Source organism: Lucilia cuprina, chromosome 2 (assembly GCF_022045245.1).
Source record: "Lucilia cuprina isolate Lc7/37 chromosome 2, ASM2204524v1, whole genome shotgun sequence".
Taxonomy (NCBI): domain Eukaryota; kingdom Metazoa; phylum Arthropoda; class Insecta; order Diptera; family Calliphoridae; genus Lucilia; species Lucilia cuprina.
This window is the reverse complement of record NC_060950.1, coordinates 12369773-12396346: the sequence shown is the minus strand read 5'-3', so window position 1 is coordinate 12396346 and position 26574 is coordinate 12369773. Positions and strand designations below refer to the sequence as shown.

Here is a 26574-nt window from a genome sequence, read left to right as displayed (position 1 = left end):
AAATAGAAAATGAAAAAATGCATCCCAGCAAGGCCACGCTTAAAATGTTTGGTGCCTGCCTGCTGTCAGTTTTAGGGATGTTTTTTCTTGTTTTTGTTTTTACACTTTTGACAATGAATGGATGTTTTCTGTAACTCAAAAACAAACATTTTGTTTTTATATGTTTATTTATTTAATAACTCAACAAAAATTTAGTTTTTCTAATTTTAATAATATAATTAAATCTTTTCTTTAAATATATTTTTTAATGATAAAATGTTTAATTTTGTTTTTATTAGCAAATCTTAAAAATTTTCAAATTTTCACATATTTTTGGTTATTCTTTTTTTTTTTGGAAACTACCCTCTTTTAGTTAGATATTGTTTTCAAAATTGTTACAAAAAGGTATTAAGTATAAAATTAAGTGGTTGTACAAAAAAAAATGATATTCTTTAATAAAGAGAACTGTAAAAAAATTATAGAAATCAACAGCTGCCATTTATTTGGCATCAAGGGGCGCGTTTTATGTAATATTTGCTATATTTTACTTTTCAGTTTTTGTTAACAAGAAAATAACTTCAAAGTTTCTATTTTTGTTCATCCAATATCGAAGAGAACCATGTGGAATAGAAAGAAATTAAATATAAAACAGTAGACATAAGAATATTCCATAGTCTATGGAACATTCTTAATTATGAATGTAAATAAGTTTATAGTAGAAATACAATATTGCGGTTGCGGAGACGGATATTTTTTTATATTGAACTTAAATCGTTAAAGAAATCCGCACCAAATTGAACTGTATTTTAATTTGTTTTAGGGTTCTATAAATCGACTTTCGAATAATCGAACAATCGACTTTTTGTCGAAAAGTCGAAGTCGACTATTTTGTTCCAAAAAAGTCGATAACTCGACTATCGTCTATGAAAAAAGTCGACTTTGTAAATAAAAGTCGAAAAAAGTCGTAAAGTCGGAAAGAGACGAAAAAACTTAGTCTATAGTCATAAACAATGTATATACTATTTACATATCAGTCTATAGCAGGCGCAAATCCATGGGGGTAAAGACGTAAAGTAGGAAATCCCCCCAAAACCAAACATTTTTAATACCAAATATAAAAATTAAGTAAAAAGGATATAAGAAATTAAGCAAAAAAACTAAATTTACCCCCCTCGACACCTTGGTCTCGACCCCTGTCTGGTCTATATTCTTAACTATAGATCGGTATAAAATATTGTCTGTAGATCAGTTAAACCGTTAAAAAGCATAAAACATATCACATTACTGTACTTCAAAAGGAATTTTTAAATTAAATATATTTTTTGACAACTACTAGTTAAAGGATATAAATAATGCTGATTAAAATAAATTTAATTTAAACTACAAATATGTAAATTTTTTAAAAACTATTAAATTTAACCCTTTTATACTTAAGCCGAATACTTTTCGATATAAAAATGATTAATTACATTCATTCCAAGTTTGTCCCTTTAATTTTAGAAAATTTCAATTTTTAAAATAAAGAAACATGCATTAAATTTATCAACATTTATCACTATTATGTAAATTTTTCCTGTTTTAAAATGTTTCAAAAATATAAAACTCGTAAAGTGTGATTCCTGAAAAAAAAAAACAACAACAATAGAAAATTGTCGTTATTGTCTTTTATTCTTAACATTTACTAATGGTACACACAACCTTAAAAACAATAATAACGTAAAATTTGTTTCAAAATTCTATATCTTCGAATGGTTGATTATTTTCAACATTTTACTGCTGCTCCTGGCTGACATTCATTATTATTATTTACTCAGGTATTAGAATTACTTACACACATTCATTTAAACCTACATACATATGTATGCATGAACATATCTAGAGAGACAAACAGTCGGTCCGTCGTCTGACTGTATCCCAAAAAAGAAGAAGCAATTAATACACTTTTTATACCTGAGTTGTTCGAAACTAAAATTCAAAGCATGTTTTCCCAGGCAAAAAAACACAAACAAAAACTACATACATATACAACAACTACACAACTATATTGTATAGAAATCAGGTACCTGGCTTAAGAATTATTTTCATTTAGAAAACACATTCGTATTTTTAAAAATTTTAATACAAAACCAGAAAAATAAAGTATTGCTAACTCTTAAATGTATTTAAGAATACATTTAATAAATGAAAAGACAACGATTTATAGATTTCCACCAAAATGTTTCTAAAAATTTGTTCTACTCATTTTTAATAACAAAATAACCCTTGGCAACACTGTTTACAAAATAAAGCATCATGATTGTTAAACATGTTTCAGTATTTTGTTGGTAAACAAAACAAACAGCAGTGTTAATGATGTGTTAGTAACATGTTGCAAGGGATTGTTTGAAACATGTTTAACAAGGCCTGTAACATACTTATAATGTAAATAAAAAGAAAAGTAAAATCATAATAATTACAAATAATTAAATAAACTAGAAATTAAATGGATTTTACAAAAATCTTATAAAATAATAAGTAATTTAAAAACCAATTTTAAAACAGTAGTTTCAAAATATAGTATTGAATATAAAAAAATTTGTATATATATATGGAATTATTTAACTGTTTTAATAATAAAAAATATTAACATATTTTCAAATTCTTTATTATTTAAGGTTTGTTTTTGATTTTTTATAAGTTTACTTTACCACTATTTCTATTAGTTTTCACATTTGTGTTTTACATTTCAATATTTTACATTTTCAAAACAACAATACTTACTATTTACTACAATAACAACTGAAACAAATCGCATTGTTTCTAATAAACTTGACATCATTAAAGTCATTCACATTTTAAAAGAAGAAAAAATAAAAAAGAAGAGAAAAAACAAAATGCAAATAAATATAAAAAATACAAAAACAAAGAAATATGTAAAAAAACAATTTAATAAAAACTGTATAAAAATATATGTTTTCATCAAAAAAAATCATAATTTTATGTTTAAATAAGGGAAATTAAGCGTATATTGTTTTCGATTTAATAGGAAAATTGACTCAAAACAAAGTACATATTCTGTAATTTCAAAACATTTATAGAACATTTTAAGAACACAGTAAAAAAGTTTATCAGGCATGGAAAACGTAAACACAGTGAAAAAATAAATATTCGCGCTTGATACCATATGCGAACGATAACGCAACGTTGCCAATATTGTAACAATTTCTTGTAGAAATCTAAATTTAAAAAAAGTAGACTAGACTATACAATAAACTAGACTATCGACTAGACTATAGATTAGACTATAGACTAGACTATAGACTAGACTATAGACTAGACTATAGACTAGACTATAGACTAGACTATAGACTAGACTATAGACTATACTATAGACTAGACTATAGACTAGACTATAGACTAGACTATAGACTAAACTATATATATACTATAGACTAGACTATAGAATAGACTATAGACTAGACTATAGACTAGACTATAGACTAGACTATAGACTAGACTTTAGACTAAACTATAGACTAGACTATAGACTAGACTTTAGACTAAACTATAGACTAGACTATAAACTAAACTATAGACTAGACTTTTTGATATAAAAGAGTACTGAAAAATATATATACGTTTTCTATACTATAGACCAGACTATTGACTAGCCTATAGACTAGACTATAGACTAAACTATAGACTATAGACTAGACTTTTTGATATAAAAAAGTACTGAAAAATCTACTAAATTACAGAATTTTCCATGTCTGTAAAGATATATACGTTTTCTAGCGATTTTATAATAAAACACATCAACTCTTTATACTTTTTTAAACTGTAATATTTAATTACAATTTATATTTTAATAATCATAAAAAATCTTCCTTAAAATTCAATATTCTACAACAAAAAATGTTCTTAAATAGTTTTCCTAATAATCGTGCAAAACCTTAAAAAAACAAAAACTTTTTTAAACTTGTTGTAAATTTATAGCATTTCTTTATAAGCTTTAATTTACTGTTATATACAAATACATATGTATATATTTCATATTCCTGAATGTATTTTATATAGATCTATGTACATAAATATATTTAAGAATTCTGAATTTATGTATGCAAGTATGAAATTAAGAAAAAAAAAACAATTCCAGACATGCGCTTTTCCCCCACATCAAAATGACGATGATGGTGATGATAATGATGATGTAAAACCAGCTGCTGCTGCTAATTTTGCTGCTGTATTAGTTACTGCTGTTGCTGCAATTACTGTTTTGTTGCCCAGTAATTTAATGCAAAAAATCAATTCAGCTAAATGGAGAAAAAAAAACACCCAGAATTCGATAAATGAGTATGAAGTAATATGGCAACACAATATGGACACACATGTCCATATAACAACACTTGGTAACTGGAGACTTAGTAGGTGCTGGGTGGTGTTACGTATAGAGTAGCATTACTATATACGGTTTCATTCATCATAGTACGGTTTAGAAGAGGGTGCATGAACATCATTTCTCATAACCATAACAACAAACACATTTGTTGCTTAAAAATTCTCCCTTTTGGCGTCATAAATAGAACATTTGTATGTACATGTATGTATATACATATGTACCAAAAAAAACTAGGAAAACTGGGAGTAAAAATTTTTACTGGAAGGTGTAATGCTATTTTGTTTTTGCAGTACAACCTGATGGCATATAGAGCCCAAAAAATATCTAGGCAGAAGTAAAACTGCATTACTGTTAAATACTCATTTTTACATATGTATCTATGTATGTATTAAAATACAACATACAAATACATATGTACATACAATTCAATATTTTATATAAAAATTGTATAAACAACATTTAAATATGCATTTATATATAAGCGAGTATTTATTTTTAAATGACTCACTAATTAGTGTGGCAACTCCTTTATTATACCCGCCACCTTCGTGAGAAGGGTATATATAAGTTTGTCATTCCGTTTGTAATTTCTATAATATAATTTTCCGAACCTATAAAGTATATATATTCTGGATCCTTGTAGATAGCGTAGTCGATTAAGACATGTCCGTCTGTCTGTTGAAATCAGTTTTTAGAGGTCCCCAGATATCGGCGAGATCCGAATCTTCAATAATTCAGTTAGACATGCATTCGAGAAGATCGCTATTTAAAATCAGCAAAATAGGTCTATAAATAACGGAGATATGAGCAAAAATCCGAGACAACCTCTGAAAATTTCATCAAAAAAGCCACATTTTTTTCATGATTTGTTAAAAAAGCAACAACAACACTGTGAATTGGTTAAAGATGTACATGTGCGTGTGGAGATGTATTTGGTTTTATTCAGCTGTGTATTTTTTTATGTTTGGATGCTGTTTTGTTCTCACGAAAGTGAAGGATATAACTAGAACAAGTAGATAATGCAGTAATATGCTTGTAATACAGCTCATATTTGTTTGAGGGTGGTAATACAGTTTGACGGTGGTATTACAGTACAACGATTAATATTTCTTTCTGCTACAGTTTATATTTGTTTGTGTGTATGTTATGTGTGCAGAGATACAAAATAAATTAAAACTGTTTTTTAAAACATACTTGGTGAAGGGTACATAAGATTCGCCACAGCCGAATATAGAAATATTACTTGTTTTGTTTAATTTTCATCTGGGACCTCGCTGCTTAAAACACAGAGAGAAATTACAGAAAGCAAAAGGGCAGAAGCAGATACATATTAAGTAAAAATTAACAAAAAGTTTTATTTTATTTAGCAAAGTTAAAGTTATATTTTTGTTTGCCATTTAAAGTTAATTCAGCTAGCAGTTTTATATCCTTTATGCAAAATTGTTAAAATATCACATAAAGCAAATATTTTTAATGTATTGAACACTTCTTCTTTAAATGGTTCCAACTAAATATCTTACGATACAACAGCAAAATAAATTGTTAGTCATCTGTTGTAAAATAATTAATTTAAAATCACTTTCTCCAATTGCTTAAGAAAATTTAAACATTTCGGAAGCCTTTTTTCAATATATATTAAATTTCACTTATTTTAAAAATAAATATTTAATCCTAAATTTAAAAACCAGTCTTTATAATCTTCACCATAAGATTATTTTTAGATTGGATGATTTCTTTGTCTTAAAAATAAGCTTATTGTTGGATATTCTTCTTCATTTTTTTTGCTTTTATCTTTCAATTGCTTTTAATTTAGAATTGTTTTTATGCCACATCAACATTAGTTTATCTCACGTATATGAGAGTCTTCCTTTTATTTAATTTGTTTGATTTCTTTCTCCCATTCAACATCTAAACCCCAAACGGATGCAGGCAGGCAGTCACTCAGTCAGTCAGTCCGTCAATTTTGTCTTCAGATTTTGTACAAAATTGTTCAATTTTCTTGCTATTGTTTGAGATATTGAGTTTGAAAGTTTGTTAAATGATTGGTTTCTTTATATTCTAGCTTTTTGTTTTGTCTTCCTCCGGTTCTTTGCCAGCATATACGTGACTCATCACGAAGCCAGGATAATTGTAGCGTTTGCAGAATTTCTATACTTACGTGCAACTATATGAATAAAATGAATAAAATATGCACACAAAGGACCAGTAATTGTTTTGAGGTATTTGATTAGAAGGGAGAGAGAGAGAGAGAGAAAGAGAGAGCGAATAATGTTTTTGAAACAATATATTTCTTAAATTTTACCAGAAAATAAATTTTTTAAGGAATTTTAAGGAAAAATTTAAAAACTAGAACTGAACTAGAACTGACCTAGAACTGAACTAGAACTTAACTAGAACTGAACTAGAGCTGAACTAGAGCTGAACTAGAACTGAACTAGAACTGAACTAGAACTGAACTAGAACTGAACTAGAACTGAACTAGAACTGAACTAGAACTGAACTAGAACTGGACTAGAACTGAACTAGAACTAAACTAGAACTGAATTAGAACTGAACTACAACTGAACTAGAACTGAACTAGTACTGAACTAGTACTGAACTAGAACTGAACTAGAACTGAACTAGAACTAAACTAGAACTGAACTAGAACTGAACTAGAACTGAACTAGAACTGAACTAGAACTGAACTAGAACTGAACTAGAACTGAACTAGAGCTGAACTAGAACTGAACTAGAACTGAAATAGAACTGAACTAGAACTGAACTAGAACTGAACTAGAACTGAACTAGAACTGAAGTAGAACTGACCTAGAACTGAACTAGCACCGAAATAGACCTGAACTAGAACTACCCATCACTAAATAAAAATGTACTGCATTACCGATAACTGCATAACCAAATGCACAAATAGGAGAAACTGCGGTTACGCAGACAGTGATTTAAACTTCAATTCAACTATTTTCATTAAAGTTTTAAGAACTTATCTCTTTAAGCTAAAAAATTATTTTTCTACATGATCTTTAAAGAATTATACATTATAAAACCCCAAAGTAATGATTATAATGCTCTTTACATCAAAGGCCAATATAATTAAAGTTTAGCCAAATATATGTGGCTGCTGCTCCCCTAGCAAATAATAAAAACCAAGAAACCCATTAGAAAATGGCATTATAAGACACGTACGTACGTTAAACTATATAGAGGAAACGGCAGTGCTACCAAAGTAAGGTTTTATGTAAAAAAGGATTATAACCCAAACACTCACCCAATTCAATTACTAGTTACATAATGAAAATTCTATAAAAAATGATGATGATGAAGATGACGTTGATGGTTGGTGGTGAGGTTGGTTGAAACACATGTGTATATCCAATGTAGCAAAGTGTAGGCTGGCTGTGGGGTCACTATTGTATAAATGAAAATTGACACCCTGTTTATATGTGTGTGTGTGTGAAACAGAACAGAATGACAGCAGGGTCTTACTTTTTAGCAAAGTTAAAGGAATTTAAGGATTTATGTTTGAGTTTCTCTCTTTCTTAATTTTGTTTTACTTCCAGTTTTATGTTCAATAATATAAAAAGATTATATAAAAGTTTGTTCGGTAATAATCTTTAATATAAGGGAATAAGTATTTGTACCAAAGTAAAGTAAAGAAGAAAGTTAAAAATTTAAGTTAAAACTTAACCAAAACTGAATTATAACTAAAATATAACTGACCAGAAAGTGAACTAGACGTAGAACTGAATAGAAACTTAACTACAACTGTACTAAACCTGAACTAGCTCTAATCTTGAACTAGAACTGACTGAAGAAGAAATAAAGCTAAAATTAAATTGACCTAGAACTGAACTAGAAAAGAACTAGAACTGCACTGGAGCTGAACTAGAACTGAACTAGAACTGAACTAGAACTGAATTAGAACTGAACTAGAACTGAACTAGAACTGAACTGGAACTGAATTAGAACTGAACTAGAACTGAACTAGAACTGAACTAGAACTGAACTAGAACTGAACTAGAACTGAACTAGAACTGAACTAGAACTGAACTAGAACTGAACTAGAACTGAACTAGAACTGAACTAGAACTGAATTAGAACTAGAACTGAATTAGAACTAGAACTGAACTAGAACTGAACTAGAACTGAACTAGAACTAGAACTGAACTAAAACTGAACTAGAACTGAACTAAACCTGAACTAGAACTGAACTAGAACTGAACTAGAACTGAATTAGAACTGAACTAGAACTGAACTAGAACTGAACTAGAACTGAACTAGAACTGAACTAGAACTGAACTAGAACTGAACTAGAACTGAACTAGAACTGAACTAGAACTGAACTAGAACTGAACTAGAACTGAAATAGAACTGAACTAGAACTGAACTAGAACTGAACTAGAATTGAACTAGAACTGAACAAGAACAGAACTAGAATTAACTAGTATTGAACTAGAACTGAGTTAGTAAACGTTTTTCAATTATAGTAATTTACCAAATTTTGTAGAAAAATTCCTTTTTTAAGACAAAAAAGTTTAGAATAAAATTAAAGAAAATTTTCGGAAATTACAAGAGTTTTTTGTAATTAGTTTACAAATATAAAACTACTTAATCCAAATTTCATAAAAATTCAACTCCTTTTTAAAAACAGCGTTTAAATTATTATCAACACTGATAGTCTGTCGCTAAAAATAATATAGTATTTTGCTGCCTGGTTTGAATTTTAAGCTAAAAATGTTTTTTCTCTCTGCTGAACTATTGTTATTTTAAACTTTCGACCTCAATTAAAGAAGTGCTGCAGCAAAAATATATTTCTGTATTAATATCTTGCATTTTAAGCAAGAATATACTCACAAACACACTCACATACATAACGAACACTTACATAAAAATAGAAAAAAAACGCTCAATTTGAACAGGACAATACCCAGAGAATAAAAGGAACAACAATATATAACAAAACGCTAGGAAAAAAATGATGTTATAGGGGACAAGAAAAAGGTTATAAAATATATTAGAAGGTGTTTGAAGAATCTTTCTTTTTCAACACCCACTCATAGAGATTTCATAATTTTGAAGTAAAAAAAGGCTCGTCGCAAACTACAAGAAGGTAGTAATTTAGAGCAATAATGGAGTGGAGCGTAAAGGAGATAAAAAGGAACTCAATAAAGCGCAGACGCCTAAATATATACTATAGAAAATTAATAATTAAGAGTGAAATTCTCTCTCTCTCTTATATTATTTGCTTTTATATACATATACATTGCCCAGGTTTATTTTGGTTTGATTTTGCTCTCACTATTAAATTCCATTAAATATTTTGCTTGAATGTATTTTTGTATATAAACGAATGTTATAAAAACAAGTATATAAAATACATATGTATGTATATGAATAACAAAAACAATGAAAAAATAATACGTTTTATATTATATACTAACAGTAAACTATAGAGTTTTCAAACTAAAAGAATGAAAAAACATAAATATATAGAATATAAATTAAAATCAACCATTTCTTTTTATATCCTGCCATTAGCATTTGTTTGTATGTATGTGTATGTGTGAGTATGGCACATACAAAAACACATATTGAATAAAATTTTATTGTCTACAGGATAATATTAACTAGTATGAGTATGTGTGTGTGTATGTTTCTATAAATATATCTATGAGTATAAGAATGAGTGTTTGTATATGAAGAAGACTGGTTAATCTAAACTGGATATAAATTTGGATTCTCCTTTTGTTATTTTATTGTGCTAGTATTGGTGTGTGTGTGTGTAAAGTGCGAGCTTATGTGCGTTTTTATAACATTTATTATTTGTATTAGTATGTGTGTTAAATTGTTTTCTTTTTTCAAGTTTTTTTTATTTTATTTAGAAATGAGGTCGTAGAAACGGAAAATGAAAGCACTTTGTCGACATTTTGTATTGAAAATTTTCTAAAATTGTAAAAAGTTTCATATTTTTAAGGCATCTTTGTATTGTTAGTGTTTTAAAACATTACTTAAAGCTTTTCTAATAACATTGACTATATACTAATAACGCTGACGACTAACGTTAATGATCATCATCATTATTAGGATTAAATGAGTTGAAAACTCTATAAAGTGCATAAAAGGTATTTGGTAAAATACATTATTATAATATATAAAAAAAGATTGATTTTTTATTAAACAGCTATTTTTTTTCAAATATAAGTAGATTGTATATAAAATGTATTGAGGCATATGATTACGTTATTAATTTAGTACTAAAGGGAATTTTTTTGTGAAAAAAATGCGCAGTAATATAATAATATATTTTTTTGAGAAATTAATTAAATTTGTTTTTAATGTATGATTACAAAGAAATAATGAAAGGTAAAATGAAACGTTCATTATTAAATGGAAAATATATATCGAAATATACATATTAATTATCAATATTATGATTTTGAATATTGAATAATATAATGTTTCGAATTACAGAATTATGTAAAATTATACTGTATGTATGTTATAGTTTGGTTGTAGTTCAGTTCTTGTTCAGTTTTTGTTCAGTTCTTGTTCAGTTCTTGTTCAGTTCTAGTTCAGTTCTAGTTCAGTTCTAGTTCAGTTCTAGTTCAGTTCTAGTTCAGTTCTAGTTCAGTTCTAGTTCAGTTCTAGTTCAGTTCTAGTTCAGTTCTAGTTCAGTTCTAGTTCAGTTCTAGTTCAGTTCTAGTTCAGTTCTAGTTCAGTTCTAGTTCAGTTCTAGTTCAGTTCTAGTTCAGTTCTAGTTCAGTTCTAGTTCAGTTCTAGTTCAGTTCTAGTTCAGTTCTAGTTCAGTTCTAGTTCAATTCTAGTTCAGTTCTAGTTCAGTTCTAGTTCAGTTCTAGTTCAGTTCTAGTTCAGTTCTAGTTCCGTTCTAGTTCAGTTCTGGTTGAGTTCTAGTTCAGTTCTTGTTCAGTGCTTGTTCAGTGCTTGCCCAGTTCTTGTTCAGTTCTATTTCAGTTCTTGATCAGTTCTTGTTCAGTTCTTGTTCAGTTCTTGTTCAGTTCTTGTTCAGTTCTTGTTCAGTTCTTGTCCAGTTCTTGTCCAGTTCTTGTTCAGTTCTTGTTCAGTTCTTGTTTAGTTCTTGTTCAGTTCTTGTTCAGTTCTTGTCCAGTTCTTGTTCAGTTCTTGTTCAGTTCTTGTTCAGTTCTTGTTCAGTTCTTGTTCAGTTCTTGTTCAGTTCTTGTTCAGTTCTTGTTCAGTTCTTGTTCAGTTCTTGTTCAGTTCTTGTTCAGTTCTTGTTCAGTTCTTGTTCAGTTCTTGTTCAGTTCTTGTTCAGTTCTTGTTCAGTTCTTGTTCAGTTCTTGTTCAGTTCTTGTTCAGTTCTTGTTCAGTTCTTGTTCAGTTCTTGTTCAGTTCTTGTTCAGTTCATGTTCAGTTCTTGTTCAGTTCTTGTTCAGTTCTTGTTCAGTTCTTGTTCAGTTCTTGTTCAGTTCTTGTTCAGTTCTTGTTCAGTTCTAGTTCAGTTCTAGTTCAGTTCTTGTCCAGTTCTTGTTAAGTTCTTGTTCAGTTCTTGTTCAGTTCTTGTTCAGTTCCTGTTCAGTTCTTGTTCAGTTCTTGTTCAGTTCATGTTCAGTTCTTGTACAGTTCTTGTTCACTTATAGTTCAATTGTAGTTCAATTCTGTTTAATTTTAAATTTTGTTCTAATTAAGTTCCTAGATCAATTGTATTAAATTGCAAGTTTTGTAAAAATTCAACCTGAATATGTCAGTAAAACAGCTGCATTTTATTTTCATTAAAAAAAACTGCAAACTAATGTATAACCTTTAAAAAACAAACAAACTAAAATATTAGTTTGAAACAATTTCTGTGAAAAAAAACAATATTAATAGAAATAAGCTATGAAATAATTAAACAAAAAAAATACCAATAACGATTTTAACATTATAAATTTTACTTAACATTGTTTTTCCAATGATTTTTCTCTGCATTTTGCGCTGGAAACTGATTTTTTTTTTGTTAAAGTCAAGTTTATCTTTTTATGAATACTGCTAGCAGTGCTGCTGCTCCATACTTATAGTAAATGTTTTTTCTTTTTTTAAATATATATTTACGTATTCCACAGCAAAGTGCAATGAATGTCCTTCACATTTATGTACGTTGCACTTATTTGTATATATGTATATAGAATATGGTGGCTGACAGCAGCAGCAATATTATTACATTGAAATGTTATTTCTGGGAATAAAGTTTAAAATAAAACCTGAGCTGTTTTGAAGTTGCTAGCAACTTTATTGTTATGGCAAAGGATTTGTAGTGAAAAATTTGTAGTTGAAAAAGGATTCAGATTTTTCTTTATTTTTATTATAATAAAGAGTTAGAAATGGGAAGAAGATTCTTATGCTAATGAGAGGATTTAAATTTTGCGTTCAACAACACCGGAAGTTAAAATATACAAAATTGTTGTTAACGTTTTGTGTTTAATATATGTATTAGTTAATTTAATTAGTATTGATTTTTTAGATCGATAAATTCCTCTAGTAAAAGTTTAATATAAATAAAAAAACGCATAATACGTAATAGGTTCTTAAAGAAACGAATACATTGCATAAGTTTATAGCATAGAATTTAAAATTTTCAAATTTAAACATTTTTTTTAAACATTTTAAGCAAAATCTCAACATTTTTTCCTCAAATTAATTTTTTCAAAATTCTTCAAATTACTTAAAAATTCTCACATTTTTAACTAAAAATTTTCACTAAAAACTCTAATTTCTTCTATAGTTGCAGGCGTATGAGTTATATTTTCAACTTTAATTAATTACAAATAACTCATACGTTGTGTAAGTATTTCCTTTAATTTAAATGTCTCTCTTCTCTATCACGTTGCTCATTTCGCAATATAAATAATTAAATTTATTTGAATTTTTAATTAAAATTCTAAATGTATTTTTGCATTTTAAATTTAAATACGTTTATATACATCAATGTAAGTATGTTTGTATGTATGTGTGTGTTTTATAATAATTAATTCATTTAAATTTTCTGTAATTTATTCAAATTTAATTTCTCTTTCCTTCAAATTGCTTTATTGATTGTCATGCCTTGCAAAGAGGTAAGAGGGAAAGAGAGAAAGCAAAAGATATATAAAGGATATGCAAACGAATGAGAACAAAAAAAAGGATAATTTATTATTTTCGTTGACAGTTGTTGATTGTATTTGTTTATATACAATTTTATTTATATATTGTTATTAATATTCAAAAATAACAGCAAAAAAAAAACATTCTCTAGCCACAAAAACCACGCCTACATTATGGTAAAACAGAACAAAAACAAACAGCACGTTCCAATTATGTTAATTGTGTTCACGTTCATTCATATACATACATATATATGTACGTATGTATGTGTATATATGTTTTAACAATTTCCCTTGTTATAAATATGAATTGAAAATGTATTTTAACCACATGTAACAGTATAAAATTTATATGAATTTAAAAACAGAATATTACAAATGTTAAAAACCTCAAAAATTAACACCAATAACCATTAAAGTTTACAAATACAAACTATTTACATATTATGTTAATTAATTTCATAATAAAGTTGTTAGATATTATGATATTAACAATTAAAAAGAAAACTGTATCGTAATAACTATCGGTTAAGAAGAACTCTCTCATAAGTTTAACTGCTCTTTTGTTTTTACACAGATGCTCATTTAAGCATTAAAAAGCAGACATATCTAATCAGAGAGTTCTTTTATTGCTTTAAACCGATGTCTGTTCTAATCTATGAGAATTGAAGATTGTTGTCTCTTTAATCTTGTTGGTGGCAATCAGTTCTCTTTTAAGCTTTCTAACTCTCTTGCTATTGTTCGTTTATATGTTCTCACAAGTACATAAAGCCGCTATAGCTTCTTTTTCTCACTAAGCCAATACCTAATTCTAATCAATGCAAAAATTAGGTAGCTGCAATCCACTCTCTTTTAAGATTTCTTGCTCTCTTGTTTTTACACGTCTGTATGTTCATATTCGGAGAGGTCTTTTATCAATCTCACATTCAGTGTCTAATCTTCTAATTGTTAAAAAAAGAAGAATTTTGTTCTTTTTTTTTTGTTAAAAACATTTTACTCTCTTAAAAGCCATCTTGCTCTCCTCCTTGTGCAAGTTCGTATGTTCATACAAGTGCAAAAAGCCGCCTAAAGTATTCGGAGAGATCTTAGAGTGTTCTTTGAATACTATAAACCGATATCTATTCTTATCTAAGAGAATTGAAGATTGTTCTCACTTTTTAATAACATATCGAGATTAGTATCGACAAAGAAAAACTCTCTCATAAGTTTAACTGCCCTCTCATTTGTCTGCTTAATGAGCAAGAAAAACTATTCGGAGAGCTGTACCTGAATTTTGTACCTTTTTTTGTTAACAACATTCTGCTCTCTTTTAAGCCATCTTGCTCTCTTCCTTGTGCACATTTCTATGTTCATATAGGTGCAAAAAGCCTCTAAAAATATTCGTAGAGATGTTTTATTACTCTAAGCCAATACCTGTTCTAATTATTGAAAAACAAGAAAAGTTTTGACCCTTTGAAGATAACTATGATAGATACCAATTTGTTGAAATTACGGGCATAAATACACTAGACTAGGTCTTAGACTGGTGAAAAGACTAGTGATTAGACTAGAACAGAAACAAGTCCAGAGGGACTAGTCAACATACAATTACCCATTGGGCGAAAAAGTCAATGCACTTGTTTATAGATTAGTCCACAGATTAACCCAACGTTTAGTTCATAGGCCACTAAATAGACAAGTTCAACGACTAGTTTATAGACAAATCTATAAACTAGTTCAAACTAGACCACGATCAATGGATTTAGCCAAATGCTAGACTAGTGTGAAGACTATTACATAGATAAGTCAATAGACAACTAGACCGTAGACTAGTGTAGAAATCAATGTAAAGACTAGAACAGAAACAAACAGTCCAGAGATGAATAATGGCAATAGTCTAAACCATTGGCAAACATGTTCATAGACAAGTCTACAGATAAGTCCAACATCAAATCCATACGCCACTCAATAGACCAGTTCATAGACTTTTTTAACGACTAGTTTTGAGACAAATCTTTAAACAAGTTCAAAGACTATTAAATGCACTAGTGTCTAGTCCATAGACCTGTCTTTGGTTTTGTTCAAAGGCTAGACTAGTGTAAAGTCTACTCCATATATAAGTCAATAGACTTCATGGGCAAATATCAAATACACTCGACAACAGACTACATAGTTAATATATTAGCTAACCCATTGACGTGTCAGAGAGCTCATTTGTCCTTCTTTGCCGATGTCAGATTTATGCTATGATATTTACTATACTCTTAAAACTGGACAGAGAACACTCTCTATCACTTTTAGCAAATAAAACCAATTATAATTAAAATTGAGTTTCTCTTCTCCCCTTTTCTCTTTGTATACTTCTTAATTAAGGGTCCTACACACGATCACACTTTACGAACGTAAAGTCTAATGATATTCCATTCGTATAACAAAAAGTCAATGATAAAACAATAACAAAGTAAGTTGAAAACAGCTGTTTCACTTTTTTGTAAGTGTTTACATAAAATACATCCCTGATCTAATGAGACTTGCTTGTTTTTTGAATCATTTCAAAAAATGAAGAGAGCACATCCGTATTCTCTCTCAAGGTGTGTTGATTTCATTAAATATTGCGTTTAGACGTTTAGATCCCATTCGTACTCTTATACACAAAATTTTGTGTAGAAGAAGCATTAAAAAGCAAACAAATCTTGTTAGAGAGCTCTTTTAATACTTTAAACCGATGTCTCTTCTAATCTATGAGAATTGAAGATTGTTGTCTGTTTTATCTTAATAATGACAATCAGCTCTCTTTTTAGCTTTCTTACTCTCTTGCTATTGTTCGTTTATATGTTCTCACAAGTAAATAAAGCCGCTAAAGCTTCTTTATCTCACTAAGCCAATACCTGTTTGTGTGCTCGTGTGAAGCCGACTTTAACAACAATAAAACAGTGATGCCTACAGCAGTATAAAAAAACAAAAACGCCTTAATTGTTTACATTAAAGCAAAACAACAGATGTAACATGAATTTTAACAGTTACAACAAAGTAATAAGAAAATAATATGAAAGAAATCTTTGATTTTAATCAAAAACAGAACAAATTTTCCCCCATATGCCCATTTTAAGGCCCAAAAACACAAATTTCTTAACACAAACAACAAATTCATACAAAAAATACATAATTCCCACATCAAAGGAAAACAAAAAGTCTTGATACAAAAATTTTTACAACACAATATAAAATGTTGCAAAATTTCTTCTCATCGTATTGACGAAACGAAAATGTTAACAATGTAAATATAATGTATAAATAAGAAAATCTACACAAAATGAAAATTATGTAAAATGTAACAAGAAATCTGACAGATGTTGGTAAAGTTTGAATTATAAATTTACAAAAATTTTAAACAAAAAAGTAAAATGACAGACTGTCAGTTGTTGCAACAAGAAATTGCAGAATTTTGTTTATAAATTATACAAAATAAAACATAATTTATTTAATTGATAAAAACAGAATAAACTATTTTAAGCTTTAGTTAAGCTAGTAAAATATTAAAGTTTAATGTGTATGAAGTAGTTTGACAATCAATCTGTCAAATTACATATAAACAATATTAAATTTACTATTAAATTAAAGGTGATTTGAATAAAGTATCTTAAGTGTTACATTTTTTTTTGTGCAAAACTCTTAACAATCTAATTTCCATTAAGAATTTATTATTACTTTTATAAACACATGAGTCTGTTTCTTAAAATTGTCATTATTTTATGAACAACTTTTTGTAAAGAAAAATTAGTAAAATTTTGTAAAAAAGTTTTTAAAGTAATAGCCCAACTTTCTGTTTTGGAAAATGTTATGAATTTAAATAAGTAATAATGTTAAATAAACATTATTAGGCTTAGAAACACTTAAAGAAATGCGTAATAAAACTAAAATGTTATAAAGAAACATTAAATGATAAAAGCTTTTAAATAAAAAGCTAAGAAAAGTAATCAGGGAGCTCATTTGATAATGTCTGGTTTAGTGAGAGAAATGTAAACAATGTATACGACCTTTCGTATGTGTAAATTCGGAACTGGCTAAAACAAAGAGAGAGCTCTCTTTTTGCTTTTGCACGTGCATTAGCTCTTAAAAGCGAATAAAGGCAAATAGAGAGCTCATTTGCCGATGTCTGGTGTTGTAAGAGAAATGTAAACAATCGAAGATATTCAATGCAAATTTATAATTTTTGAAAACTTTAGACAAAATTTTTCAGTTGTTAAGAGTAATTTGCAATAGTTTAGAGCATAAATGGACAAAGAGCTATTCACTACAAATTTTTAAATGTCGAAAACTTTAGACAAATTTTTCACTTGTTAAGAGTAATTTGCAATAGTTTAGAGCAAAAATGGACAAAATGCTCCATTGTTCTATACCGGGCATCGGCAGAGAGCAACAAATGAGATTTTTGGCAGCTTTAGTTTATTTTCTTATACATATATAATAAGAATACACAAGTCCCTACACTAATTTATAGATTAGTCCATAAACTTACAAATATGCTAATTAGTAGATTAAACTAGTGATAGACAATTCAATAGACTAGAATGGCCCATAAATTAAGCAATAAACTATTTAATAGACTAGTCCATAGGCTAAGTTCTCAGTTTAGAAGATTGTAAGAAACCCTTACAATTTCTTTGCAAGACCATTGTCAGACAACAAATTTATCTGTCAACAAATATTGTCAATCAAAGATACAAGTCGATATAAAATGATCGGCAGCGACGCAACCATTTTTGGTCGGCAACGGCGGCTTATTATAGAAAATACCGGCGACGGCTAAATTGTCGGTTCAATTTAAATATTTCTTTATAAATTGACCGTATAAGCGTTTATTATATTGAAAAATTTCTATATAATAGTCTGTTATATAGAAATCTGTATCTTTATAACGATTTGTAAGAAAATCTTACAATTTTAATTGCAAAACTATTGTCAGACAATAAATTTATCTGTCAATAAAAACTTTTCATTTTTCTATAGCTTTTATTTATGTTTTCATCACTAAACTCATTTTAATTTATAAAAATTGATAAATACGCATTAAATAAATAATATAAAATGTCAAAATCAGCTGACATGTTCGTGCGCCGCTTGTGACGCTTATAAAAGTAGATCTACTTTAAGTATTCTACGCTTCTGTAACTTTTTTGACAGGCGCATAGAATGCGAGAAAGAGTGGTTTGGATTTCCAGCTTTTTGGCGGCAGAAGCTTTACAAACTACAATGTGTAGCTTGTTAAATGAAAATACACTATTTCAACGTTTGTTTTTTTCTTTTGACAGAAGCCTATAACGTGTGTTGTGTACTTCCACCTTAAGCTTTCAAGCCGAAAGTAATAGGCAGCGGCGCAGCATGCGAAATATTAACGGCGTTTTAGCCGTCTCGACTTGTATTTCTGTTGTCAGTTTACATTGTTGCCAGATTTTGATTTTATAAACATTTATCTGTCGATGTTTTTCCATTGTTTATTATAAAGTTTTTTTTTAAGTTTAATAAATATTTATATTGTTTAAAATTATGATTTCTTTTTTTATATCATTTGTTATTGTAACTTTTATTAAATATAGTATTGCATTTTGTGTTTTTTTCTTGTCTTTATAACGTTGCTATGTATTATTTGTTTATTAATACTTTTTTAATTTTTTTTGTTGTTTTACTGCAGTTTTTTATTAATAATATAACTGCAATTGTCATTAAAATTTTTTTGGTTAATGTTAAGTAATATTTCCATTTATTTTTTGGTTGTGATATTATGAAATATGTCACCAAATTTTTTGAAAATAATATTATAAATAAATAAATTTTTTATTAAATTATTACATTTACAAGACAACAAACCTTCTTTATATGGTTATAAACATCCTGTGTTTTAAGAAATAATAAACGTACCTGCAATGAAATAGAAAATGTAAAATTTTATTAATAATTAAGTTTTATTTATAATTTTATAGAATTTTTCATTTCACAAAAATATTTTTTTAAATATATTTTTAACTTTGTGTTTAATCTTACTCACAACAACAACAATGTTTAATATTTCTTTATATATATTATATTGGTGTAGGTTATTTTTTTTGTTTTTTATTTATCTTTAAAAAAAAATAATTTTCCATTTTTATTGTTTTTATTTTTTTTTGTTATTGTATTTTTTTTGCCACCCCTTAATGATTTATTTGATATACCAAACACATTTAAATATTTCTTTAGTTTTTTTTATTGTATTTTTTCAACTTGGTGAAAAAAAAAGAATTTACGATAAAATCCCAACAAATTGCAAATTTATTTTAATGACATTTTGTTTATTATAATTGTTGTTGTTGTGACTGAATAATTGTTTTCTTTTTTAAAATGTTTATATAGAAAATTTTTAACAAAATATACTGATTGGTTTTTAACCAAAAAAAATAAAAGTTAACAACAAACAGCAGTGAAATTGGCCTCCCTGTTACTGGGCCCCTGTTTAAACTTTTAAACACCAAAAACATTATTATGAAAGTTTAACTTAAACTCTATTAATATTCCAAATTTCCATGAAATCTATTCAATAATTAAGAAGTTATTTAAACTTTAAATTTTTACTAAAATGTAAACAAAAATGTTCGTTTTCTTGCATTCTCTTTCTTTTTAAGAAAGTTAACATCTCTTTAACTATTCAAGTATTTTACAAAATTTAACAAATTTCCCAATTGAAATACAAAATTCATAATTATTTTAATTTTAGCCAAAAATTTACTTTATTTACATCAATATTTTGATCATAATTTTTTAAATTAAAAAAAAATCTTCTTTGTACTTGAGATTTTTCTTTTTTTAATTTTCTTTCAATTTATTACATTTTTGTAGTTTTTATTGAAAAATTTCAATATTTTTCATAACTCATTTTAAGCTTTTTTAGTTTATAAAATTTCATAACATTTTCCTTGATTTATTTTAAATATATGACTATATGTTTTAAAAAAAAGTTTTTGAAATTTTTTATACATTTGAATAGACGTTGTAAACAAATTTACAAAATAAAAAAAAAAATTTTCAATGGAAACACTATCTTTATTATTCATAAATTCATATGCAGTTTTCATATGTAAAAACATTTTACATTGGTTCAGTTGTAATTGGGCGCCTTGACGTCGTTTTTGCCAAAAAATATGAAATTAGTTTTTTTCTATTAAATTTGTTTGAGTTTAGGGTTTTCGAAGTTAATTTTAAGGGGTAAACTACATAAAGCTCAAACTAAAGGGAATAGTTTTCTTTACTCATTAATAGTTTACTCCTCTTGCTCTCTAGTCCATAGTTTAGTCTATAGTCTCGTAAAGTATACAGTCTAGTCTATAGTCTAGCATACATTCAAAAATCTAGTCTAAAATCCATTCTATAGCCTAGTCTATAGTATAGTCTTCTATAGTGTAGTCTAAAGTAAAATCTATAGTCAATTCTATTGTCTAGTCTTTTGTCTAGTCTATAGGCTAGTTTATAGACGAGTTTACAGTATAGCCTATAGTCTAGTCTATCGTCTAGTCTATACTCTAGTCTATAGTCTAGTCTATATTCTAGTCTATGGTCTAGTCTATAGTCTAGTCCATATTCTAGTCTATATTCTAGTCTATAGTCTAGTCTATTGTCTAATCTATAGTATAGTCTAGTCTATAGTCTAGTGTAGTCTAAAGTCTAGATCACAGAATAGTTTACAGTCTAGTCTATAGTCTCGTCTAAAGTCTAGTCTATGGTATACTCTATAGTCTAGTTTATAGTCTAGTCTATAGCCTATAGTCTATAGTCTTGTCTATAGTCTAGTCTACAGTCTTGTCTATAGTCTAGTCTATAGGCTTGTCTAAAGACTAGTTTATAGACTAGTTTGCATTCTAGTTCATAGTCTAGTCTATAGTCTAGTCTATAGTCTAGTCTATAGTCTAGTCTATAGTCTAATCTATAGTCTAGTCTATAGTCTAGTCTATAGTCTAGTCTATAGTCTAGTCTATAGTCTAGTCTATAGTCTAGTCTATAGTCTAGTCTATAGTCTAGTCTATAGTCTAGTCTATAGTCTAGTGTATAGTCTAGTTTATAAAGTAGTCTATAGCGTAGTCTATAGTGTAATCTATAATCTAGTTTATAGTCTAGTCTGCAGTCTAGTCTATAGTTTAGTCTATAGTATAGTATGTAGTCAAGACTATAGTCTATATAATTTATAGTCTCGTCTAAAGTCTATAGTCTAGAAGTCTAGTCTATAGTTTAGTCCATAGTCTAGTCTATAACCTAATCTATTATTTAGACTATAATCTAGTGTATAATCCAGTTTATAGTGTAGTCTGTAGTCAAGTCTATAGTTTAGGCAATGATCTAGTCTCTAGTTAAAATTCTTGTCTATAGTCTCATCCATAGTCCAGTCTATAGTTTAGTTTATAGTCTTGTTTATAGTCTTGTCTATAGTCTAGTGTATAGTCTCACCTATAGTTTGAATAAAAGTTTAGTCTATAGTCTAGTCTACATTCTAGCCTTGTATGTAGTATAGTTTATAGCTTATACGATAATCAAATGTATAGTCCAGTTTATATTTTAGAATCTAGTCTATAATAAAGATTTTAGACCAGTCTTTAGTTTAGTCTATAGTCTAATTTATATTCAAATCTATAGTTTGATTAACTAAAAAGTTATCTTTATGTTATAAGTTAAGGTAACACTATTTTAAAATTTCAATTATCCATGCCTGGCTCGAAGCCAGCTTTATTTTTTAAAATCTCTTTTGCTTTAAAATTTTCAAAATTTCTCAATAATCTCCCAACATGACAAACCCTAACAAGTTTCCTAACGAAAATTTTTTTCAAAAGAATAATTACTCAAAAATATACATTTAACAACTTAAAATTTTTAGCAAAATTATTTTTCTTTTATAACAAAAAATCAAACAAAAAGTTATGCATTTCTTCGCAAAACGAAAACTCATCATAAAAATAAACATTTGATTTTTGCATGTTTGGCGTCTATTAGACTTAACTTTAGATGATGTCTGTTTATTTTTATTTCTTTGAACTTTTGATCTTTTTCTTTTTTTCTTAGGTTTATTTATATATTTTTGTTTTTGTAATTTTTGAAAATTTTCTTTCGGTGTATTTACATTGCATATGTTTTGTTGGCGACATTTTTATTTTTGGCCAATATCATTGTATAATTTTTTCGATTCAAAAAAAACTTTGTTTTTTATGTTGATTTTATTTATTTATACAAAAATTTGTTTTTCTTTTTTCATGCTGCTTCTTTTTCTGTTTCTAGTATTATTTATTTTGTTTCATGTTTGGGTTTTTTTTGGTGATGCCAAAATATTGAACAATTGCCAAGGTGTTTTTTTGCGTTTTTTTTTTCTTATATGAGAACAAAAATATTGGCATTTCGTTTACATGATTTAGCAAAATTTTAAAACAAAGTAGAAAAATAGTTGCAATACTATTTTAGTTAAAAGTTATGAAAATATTATAATATTTGTTGGCAATTTAAAGTTTGTTTGTTTTGTTTAATATATGTATGTTGCATTTAGAAATGTCAGTTCAATAAAGAGACTTAAAAGTTATAATACGTTTCAGTTTTTATACCCTTCACCTTCGTGAGAAGGGTATATATAAGTTTGTCATTCCGTTTGTAATTTCTATAATATAATTTTCCGACCCTATAAAGTATACATATTCTGGATCCTTGTAGATAGCGTAGTCGATTAAGCCATGTCCGTCTGTCTGTCAGTCCGTCTGTCTGTCCTTCTGTCTGTCTGTTGAAATCAGTTTTTAGAGGACCCCAGATATCGGCGAGATCCGAATCTTCAATAATTCTGTTAGACATGCTTTCGAGAAGATCGCTATTTAAAATCAGCAAAATCGGTCGGTAAATAACGGAGATATGAGCTACAAGTATGAATGTATAATCGGGCGTAGCCGACCATATGATACCCTACACCAGTCAGTATGTATGTTAAAAATGGGGATTATTTAAAATAATAAAGCATTTGGTTTATTTTTTTAACTTTATTTCGGAATGTTTTTACTTTTTTTTGGCAAAAAAAGAGATTTTTTTAAGAGGGCTTTAAGGGGAGTAGGGCAAAATATGGCCCTATCCTTAAAAATGTTGGTAGGAGGAGGTAAGTCTTCTTCAATATTATTAATGTAGAATTTTAAAGTGTTATTAGTGTTTGTAAGTGAATTTTGACCTTTAAGTTATTTTCTGAAGGGGAGTTTGTATGGGGGATAGGGTCAAATGAAGCCCGATCATTACAAAAATCGGTAGTGTCATTTAAAGTTCTATAAAGCTAAGTTTTGTCGACTTTTGTTAACATAATAGATCATTTAAATTAATTATAAGCCAAAAGGTCCTATTTGGGGGGTACGGTTGTATGGGGGCTAGTCGAAATAATGGACCAGCCAGACGGAGGGACGGACATTGCTTAATAGACTCAGATAATGATTCTAAGCCGATTGGTATACTTTAAGCTGGGTATAGGACGAATATTTTTGTATGTTACAAACATCAACACAAACCCAATATACCCTCCCCACTAAAGTGGTGTAGGGTATAAAAATCCGAGACAACCTCTAAAAATAGAGATTCGGCACAGCCAAATATAGCACTCCTACTTGATTCATTCTAAATTGTTTTATCTTTGTCCCACTGTGGCTGGCTTTGTTCCTAAAACTTTTATTTTAAAAATGAGTCTAAGAGTTTTGTCAAAAGTTAGAAAAACGTACACTTGTTGTACCACAGTACTTTTCAATAACAAAGAGTAATAAAATTGTTAAAAGTACCGCATTTTCCATGCCTAGCACAGAGTACTCGTAGAAGTTCTCTATAAAAATCTCTCTAATTACAATATTTCCAAAAAACCGAACCAAATATACTATTTTAAATTATTTCTCTATTAAAGTTTAATTTAATGTATTGTACAATTATCTTAAAAAAAAATCATTAAAAATTTAAATTGAAAATAATTTATTTAACTTAAAAATAAAAATCCAGCTGTTTTGATTTCGGTTTAATTTTTTGTGCAATACATGGCAACAGCAGCAGCAGTGGCAGCAACAAAAGCTTAATTTAATTTATTGTATTGTATTTATTAATAAAAACTATTCTCTATATTTTAAATTTAATTTATTTTTATAGGAATATAAGTAAAAGATAGTGAGTGTGTGTGTGTGTGTGTATGTGTGTTTATAGTTGTATGTAATTTTTATTTAACATTTAGTAGAGCAATGACAATTGTTTTGTTGTAGAAAATTTTGAAATACAAAATTGCAGCAGCAGCAGCGAACAATACAAACAACAACAGCCACAATAATAATGTCATTGATGCGCTTTGTTGTTAACTATTGCTTGTTTAAAATTGTTGCTATTTGTTGATGTTGCTGCTGCTTACTTTTTTGCTGTTGTTTAGTTATATTTGATATTTTGTGTATTTGTCTGTCTGTCTGTTTTTATCATGTCAGTTCATTTAGTTTGTTTTTTATATGTTACTGTTGTTGTTGTTTTGCAGTACATTTAAGTTGAGTGATTTATTTCGTAAGTTTTTTTTTTGTTATTGTTGCTGTTATTTGTGGTTGAATGAATAACTATTACTGCAGCAGGAACGAACGAACCATCATTACAAACATACATAGCCACCGAGAGCCAGCATTATTATACACAAAAATTATTTTCAATTGAATTCATTTCGTTTTTATTAAAATCAAGTGTTGTTGATGAATTTGAATTGATGTTGTTGCTGTTGTTGATAATAATATGTAATCGCAACAATAATGGTAGCAAGAGCAGCAGCATCACTACTAAATAACCTAAGAAATTTAACTTAAACAATAATTTTTTCTTTAATTAATTACTACTTTATAAAAAATATAGTTTTTAAGAAATTTAATTAGTTTTTATTATAGTTTTTCGGATATTTGTTGTCTCTTGATGTAACAGTAAGCAGCAATAAATGTAAAAAATAACTGTTATCCGTTTACAAATACATCCAAGTGCTGCCAAATTTAGGATTTGATCACCATCAGACTTGGATAATTAAAATTTTGAAATATTACTAACTCGTAAGAACGAGTGTACTCTTTAAGTTTTAAAGTACCTAAATTAATATTCCTCCAGACTTACATTGCATACTATCCTACAGACTAGAGTATAGATTAGACTTTAGACTAGACTATAGACTAGACTATAGACTAGACTATAGACTAGACTATAGAATAGAGTATAGACTAGACTATAGACAAGACTATAGACTACGGACTAGACTATAGACTAGACTACGGACTAGACTATAGTCTAGTCTGTCTTGACTATAGTCAAGACTGTAGACTAGACTATAGACTAACTATGAACTAACTGTAGACTAACTGTAGATTAACTATAGACCATCTATAGACTAACTATAGACCAGACCACAGTCTATAGACTAACCATAGACTAACTATAGTCGATCATAGACTAACAGTCTAGTCTTTAATATATACTATAAACAAGATTGTAGACAAGACTATTTACTAGACTATAGACTATACTACTGACTTGACTATAGGCTAGACTATAGACAATACTATAGACTAGACTACAGACTAGACTACAGACTAGACTATGGACTAGACTATGGACTAGACTATAGACTACACTGTAAACTAGACTGTAAACTAGACTATAGACTAGACTATAGACTAGACTATAGACTAGACTATAGACTAGACTATAGACTAGACTATAGACTAGACTATAGACTAGACTATAGACTAGACTATAGACTAGACTATATACTAGACTATAGGCTAGACTATAGACTAGACTATAGGCTAGATTATAGACTAGACTAGCCTATAGACTAGACTAAAGACTAGAATATAGACTAGACTATAGACTAGACTATAGACTAGACTATAGACTAGACTATAGACTAGACTATAGACTAGACTATACACTAGACTATAGGCTAGACTATAGACTAGACTATAGACTAGACAATGGACTATATTATAGAAAGTATTATTATTAAAATATAATACTTTCTTTCTATTTGTCATCTAATTTCTGTTTACAGATACATCAAGTGCTGCCAAGTTTGAATCAGAAGCTAAACATCACTTAAGGTTTTGTGTATAATAAAAT

At 28.1% G+C, this 26574-nt stretch overlaps 1 protein-coding gene across 2 annotated transcripts in view; it reads right to left on the bottom strand.

Annotated features, from left to right (window-relative positions):
* Positions 1-26574, bottom strand: part of LOC111682762 (protein split ends) — a 114902-nt gene that overhangs the window by 21301 nt on the left and 67027 nt on the right. The gene's annotated exons all lie outside the window — the stretch shown is intronic.